Consider the following 6,774-nt stretch of genomic DNA (forward strand, 5'->3'; position numbering starts at 1 on the left):
GTTCGACGGAAATATTATTTTCAACCCGTATAATAATAATATAAGGTACACTTACACAGTTACACTTACCTACAGTCTACACGCGACACGCGTACGTCTATATATTATATAGGTACTTGGAATGGCGACGCAGCCACCGCTAATCACTAATTTGCGTTCTAATAATTTGTTACAAAATTGAAAATACCAAATACAACGTTAAATGTTTGACTGCTTATTGAATCATTTTATTTTGCTGTGAACGTCTGGGACACGTGCATCAGTCGTCGAGTACGAAAAAAAACTATGGTGAGTATATAATTATAATTATTGTAATAATCGATACAATTCCTATTCAATTGAAGTTTCAATCGAGCATTTTATTATTCAAATGATTATAATGTATAAGCTAATAGTTTATAATAGGAGTCTACAACCTTTTTATGCAGTGGACCTATTATTTTCTAGAAATCTTGAGGGACACATCCGTAGTAAAAACATGTATTTTGTATAAAAATTAAGTTTATATAATTTATAACATACTAACATATAATTGAATTTTTAATTTTTAATTTTTAATTCCAAATTATTTATTTTTCATTATTAAAATAAAGTACGAACTAATTCATAATATGTTTATAGCGATATCTTATAGTCGTTAATTATAAGTTAATTATATTTGATTAAAATTATAGAAAAATTACAAGCTATACGTAAAATGTGATCCCACAATGCAGTAGCAATTATGAAATGTGTAGCAACAAATTAAAAAGTGTGCAATACTTTTATAACATTTTTAATATATCTTTATTTATAATGCAAATTCACTTTTTTGATTCATAAATCTTAAGTTTTTCATCATATATCAAGGACTTTTATTTTATAATTATCATATTCAACGGCAACATGGTTGATTGTTAATACTTAAATAGGTTGTTACTGGTATAGTTTAATATTGGTAGCACAATAAAAAAAAAATAATATTATAAATATAATTTTTTATATTTGTTAAATGATAAAATATTTAATAAGTAGTAGTGATTTTGATTTCTGATATATTATTTATTCTATACCAATAGAAAATTACTTATAATCTATAGGTATACAAAAATAACTAAAATTATGTCTTTCTGTATTTTATGTAGGGTGATTCATTTAAAAGAAATATCGGGTCGGTAAGAAAAATAGACACATTCTTCAGTAAGAAGCCAAAACTTGGGTCTGACAATCGACAAAACGAGTCATCTATATCTACTTCGGTACCTAATTCTGACCATAGAAATAATTTGGCGATTGACATTCCGTGTACGAATACGTTATCTGCATCTAAATCTGAACAGAAAAACGACTCCCATATCAATTAACTGTGTCTTAACTATGTATTAAGTTTTTGTCTTTTCGTAAATATGACCCCCCCTCAATTTTAGTTCTAGATCCGCGCCTGGGCTGTGGTTCTGGAACAAACTGTCCGGCCTTGCATTCGGCCGATTTTCCACTGTACCGCCAAAACGTAGTGGCATCGACAACCCCGAGCGACAATAAATGCTGGATCGCAACAAAATGTGGTTGTGGATGTTGAAAATGCCGACAACGTGCCGATGTAAATATAAATCGGACACCGCGGCCTTGCTGGACGCACCACCAGGTACGCAGACAAAATTGACGAGCGGACACAACTATGTGTCGGATCGACCGCTCAAAAAAGACAGATGGTGTCGGGCGCCAGCTTGGCTAGCGGCATAGCCACCAGCAGGCGATAAATTGCTCGGCAGTGGAGGGGGGAACTTGCCGGACGACACTTATTTGTCACCACGCACCTGTGGTGTCTAGAGCAAACCTTGTGCTATCGCACAGCGTTCCGCGTTCGAACAGTAATATATAATATTATTTGAAAACCATGAGATATCTAAAGACGACTCGGATTATAGAAAGTCAATTGAATAATAGTATTAATACCAATTTGATAATGATGTGAAAACACAAAATGTATCTTAAAGTACACTAAAAAATAAAATTTATATTATGATAATATGCATCCAAAATGCATTTCCCAAAAAGCGGACATCCTAACGACTTATAAACCGATTCGTTTTGTAACGTCACAGAATTTTAGGCCTCTATAATATCATTATCCATTAAACCCACCTTTCCCTACAACAATTAAATTATCATACCTATCGGTCTGCGACCATTACTTTAATGGTCTTTCTATTATCACAATAGCGCGTTGCGATTAAGACGAACAATAGTCATGATATATCCTCACTTATCCCCCCAACCCCTCCTGAACATAGTGTCCGGCGAACTGTCTCCGCGGATGTGGTTACCTGCGCTGTCGGCGATACGATCGTCTCCACCGGTAAACGCCGACAAGACAGCTGAAGCCCAATAATTATGTAAAATCCCCGCGAAAAGCAACACTGTCCCCGCCCCACTCCATCACATTTTCAACAACGGTCACCATCAAGACGAGCCGTCCGGCGCCCGTTGACTTCTCTCGGCATATTTTTTTTCCTTCTTGTCACGACCGCGGCCCGGTACACCGGTATATGTAAAACTTGTCGTCCAGTCTGTCGATCCGTCCAACAACAACCACGCGGTCAATGTTTTGTTCATGTATCTCGTCGACGCCATGATGGGCTAATTCTACCATCTGGGGCTGTGGAGGGCCCAGCGACCAATATCCACAACAGTATCCAACGTAACCGGTGCAGATGGGCCGTGTCGATCACGAGTTAAGGTGTATCGACGGCCCACGAGGCCAGCCTATCACAGCCACCGGTTACCAACACCTCAAGACACCAGCTGCAGTCGCCAAGTATTATTATTTCCCCCAAATACCCCTTCTTTTTGTCCGATTATATATGCATCTATAATTTTTCTCGTACACTCATTTTTTTCTTTCTTTCTTCTTTCTCTTTTTAAAGAAATGGCCGGTAACCGCGTGTCGGAGCCGTAGCTTTATATTTCTTTTTTTGTTGCAGTATTACATATTATATAATATTATACGAGTATTATATTTCTTCCCTGTGTTATGCACTCTGCCATGTGCCAAATTATATTATATTATATATTGTTTTTTTTGTATTATGCACTCTGCCATGTGCCAAATTATAATATTAAATTATATTTTTTTTCTGTATCATCATGCACTTTACAATGTGCTAAATTATTCTAAAATATATCTTGTTTTTGAGTTGTAATTGCCATGTAAAATACAATCATATCACTACCTTACATGTTGCCACATATTTTCTTTTATTAATATTATTTTTATTTACTGTTTTCCCTTTTAAATAAATCTTTGGGATTCATTTCCCACTGTGTGTATCAAAACCCATAGATTCTACCGACATGTCCAAAAGACACCACGCGGTTAGGTCTATGGGTCATCACATAAGTGTTCCCCTTGTGTGATGGGTGGTCAGTAAGCCCTTAAAAAGGCCGAAAGCTCACATATGGCGACCGTGACAGGACACGTCCAAAATTCCCCTTTTAACTCATAATATTTTTTTTTTAATTAACTCAAATTTCAAAAAAAAAAAAAAAAAAAAAAAAACGTTAGGTCTCAAATATAATTTTTTTTTGGCAAGCACATGGCACTTCAAAATTTCTTATCCATATTCATCCTCCAAACTTATATTCTCTCATTATTAACAGTTATTGGAAAACACACCTCCTCAACTCTTTACTATGATTATACCCCCAAATCTCAATTTTTTTATTAAATTAAATTACACAATATGACGAGACTTGTACTCTTGCGAGAGGCATTAATATTAGATCAAACTTAAATTAACCGTCATATTATTAATTATTATTATTTACCTTTGGTAAGAAAAAAAAAAATTTTGTATAACCTATTATTATATGCAGAATGATGCACACTTACCAAGGTAAATTTTTATTATTATTATTATTTTTATGTTCCCCCCATATATACATTTGTTATCCAGTAAATTATTTCAGAAATGCTCCTGTCTGTGTGTGCTGGTTGGAGGCGGTTTGTGGCGTTTCGATGGTGGCGGTGTGAGCTGACAGCTGCGGCGACAAGACAACCGGACACTACAAACGACCCGTCTCTCCCTTGATATGATTGGTATATTTTCCCCTATGTATTTCCCCCCTTATGATTATGTTCCCTAAGACCCGTAACTCCACCCCAGTATAACATGGCTGTAGGTTTGTTCGTTTCTTTTGCTGCGATAACTTGTTGTATATTAAGTTATTTTTTAATTCCATTTTTATTCCCCTCTGGCAAGAGATCTCACCAGTATAACTTAAATATGTACAGAATAATTTTTCCCTGTCCCGCTATGATCCCTAAGATATTCTTTCCCCTAATAATAAAAAAAAAAAAAAAAAAAAAAAAAAAATTAAAAAATTTCTACAACTACTGCTATGGTGCTGAGGCAAGAAGGCTGTTGTGTGTTAGGTTGCTTTGCGCCACCCAGGGCCCCATTATTATTATATTATAAAGAAAACTGAATATTCTTTGTGACTTTGGTGTAGACCTGTTACATTATTTTATTTCTTATTATTACATATTAAATTAAATTTTCACAGTATTTCTTGATCACGTATAACGTAATTCATGTTTATTATTATATTACTAATTCTGTCTGAGGACAAAATTTCCGGCAATTACCATTGAAATTTATGTAGAAAGTATTAGATTAGTATAATTCCCTGTTACATAATAGGCATCAGGTAAAACCACTGTATTATTCATTCTAATACTGTTGGTTATATCACCTGGTATTCCCATATAGATAATATTAACGTTATTATTATAGATTGTTTCCTTTAGTCACTTGGACAATTATTATTATTTATAGTAGGTTAATATTCTAGTGTGTAATCATTGTATTCCACAACTGATTCAAACGCTTAGTTCTTTTAATTAATATTCTTTTATTAACTTTATTAGTTTTCACTAAGTGACTTTTATCTTTCATATTATATAATACTTAATATTATTATTATTACATTTGTTTGGGTTTTCTACGGTGTTCCAACACACTCAGAATTATTATTATTATTATTATTAACTTTCATATCTTCATTATACACATTGTATGTGGTAGTAAACTAGTAAATTGAATCTTATATTTCATCGCTCCATCTATTATTATTCAATTAAATAAATTTTTTTATTCGAGTACGACTTAAGTATTATTTTCATTTAGGTCAGATCTATGCTCTGATGTTTCCTAATTAACATTATAAATTATAATCTTTTCTTGTTCTATCTCTTTTCTGAGAATTAAATTATTGTCCCCAATAACTGTCACAGGCCTAACATTTTTAGTGTTTCCCCTATCACACTGTAACTACTACTAGCTTTTGAAATATTATCTTTACATTAATATCCTGCTTTTAAATTGTATTATATAATTTTTGTCAATCGATTCTATTTTCTATTCTAATGCACGGTGCTGGTAAACGCATTACCCGCCCACCGGATAGGTATAATCCCTCAAATACTTATCATTCTCCAATACTTCCCTCAACAGATTTTGATCTAACCATGGCTGAAAATGATGATACCAATCTCTCTCTCCTTAGCGATTCCCCCCCTCTCTCTCTCACCTCTCTCAAAAAACTAATTGACGATATGAATGTGTCTTTCCACCAACAGCTGGATAATTTTGCCCGCAAGTTTATAGAGCTTGACAACAAATTTGATGAATTATGCAATAGGGTAGATGAGATTGATACAGACCACACCTCTAAACTGACCCAAATTCAAACTAATTTCCATTCTGATTTTCTTATTGTCCAGAACAGTCTTACCGAACTACAAAGTGCCAACAACACCTCTCAAGCAGTCACTCTAAATGAAAGCATCAACCATATTAATAGTGTTCAGCGTAGCATCAATTCTAGTATTCAAACCCTTACTGATCGTATATGTTGTGTAGAAGGCCAATCCTCTCGGTTAGCTGCCCTGGAAAATAAACTACATGACTCTACTTTCATTTCCCCTCCTTCACAAATATTTCAACAATCAAGACACTCTCAACCTTCCCAAACCTCTGTTAACAATATTCTCACTTCAACAGCAGTACCGATTCCTTCTCAGCCCAAACTCCCATTAAATGAACCGCATAAAACAATAAATCTGTCTCACACTCTCTCTAGTGATACATCCGATATAGCTCTCGATCAGAGTCGAATTCCCCAGTATGATGGTATGTTAACACCCACACACCCAGCTAATTTCCTGGAAAAGGTTGACCAGTATTTTTCAATAATTCAAGTTTCAGATCAACGTAAAATCCATTTTGTTAGTGACCACTTCATACATAAAGCTCGACTTTGGTATGATACTCTCCTTCCCCCTCCTTCAAATTACAAAGATTTTGTGTCTCTGTTCCGCCATTACTTTTGGTCCAATAGCCTCCAACGCTCAATACGGAATGAGTTGTACCGTCCACATTTCCACCGTGACTATTCCACAATGACCGAACATGCTATGGATTGGATAAATCGTGCCCGCCATCTTCAACCTCTAATTGACCAAACAGAAATGGTTGATCAGATCACGTCCCATTTTTCTTATAATATAGCCCTGGCTTTAAGAGGTCTCCGTATAACCACCACTAACGATCTTATACAACAGTTAACATATCTACAGTGTGCTCATGCACCCTCAAACAATAATAATGCTCCCTCAAATAATAGTAACAACAACAATAATACCCTATCAAATTCTCGTCAGCAGAATTCTTATAACAATCCTTCTAATTCTCGTCAACAAAATTCTTATAACAACCCTTCTGGACAAAACTC

Source organism: Diuraphis noxia, unplaced genomic scaffold (genome assembly GCF_037042655.1).
Source record: "Diuraphis noxia isolate RWA-SAM2 unplaced genomic scaffold, SU_Dnox_SAM2 contig0001, whole genome shotgun sequence".
NCBI lineage: Eukaryota > Metazoa > Arthropoda > Insecta > Hemiptera > Aphididae > Diuraphis > Diuraphis noxia.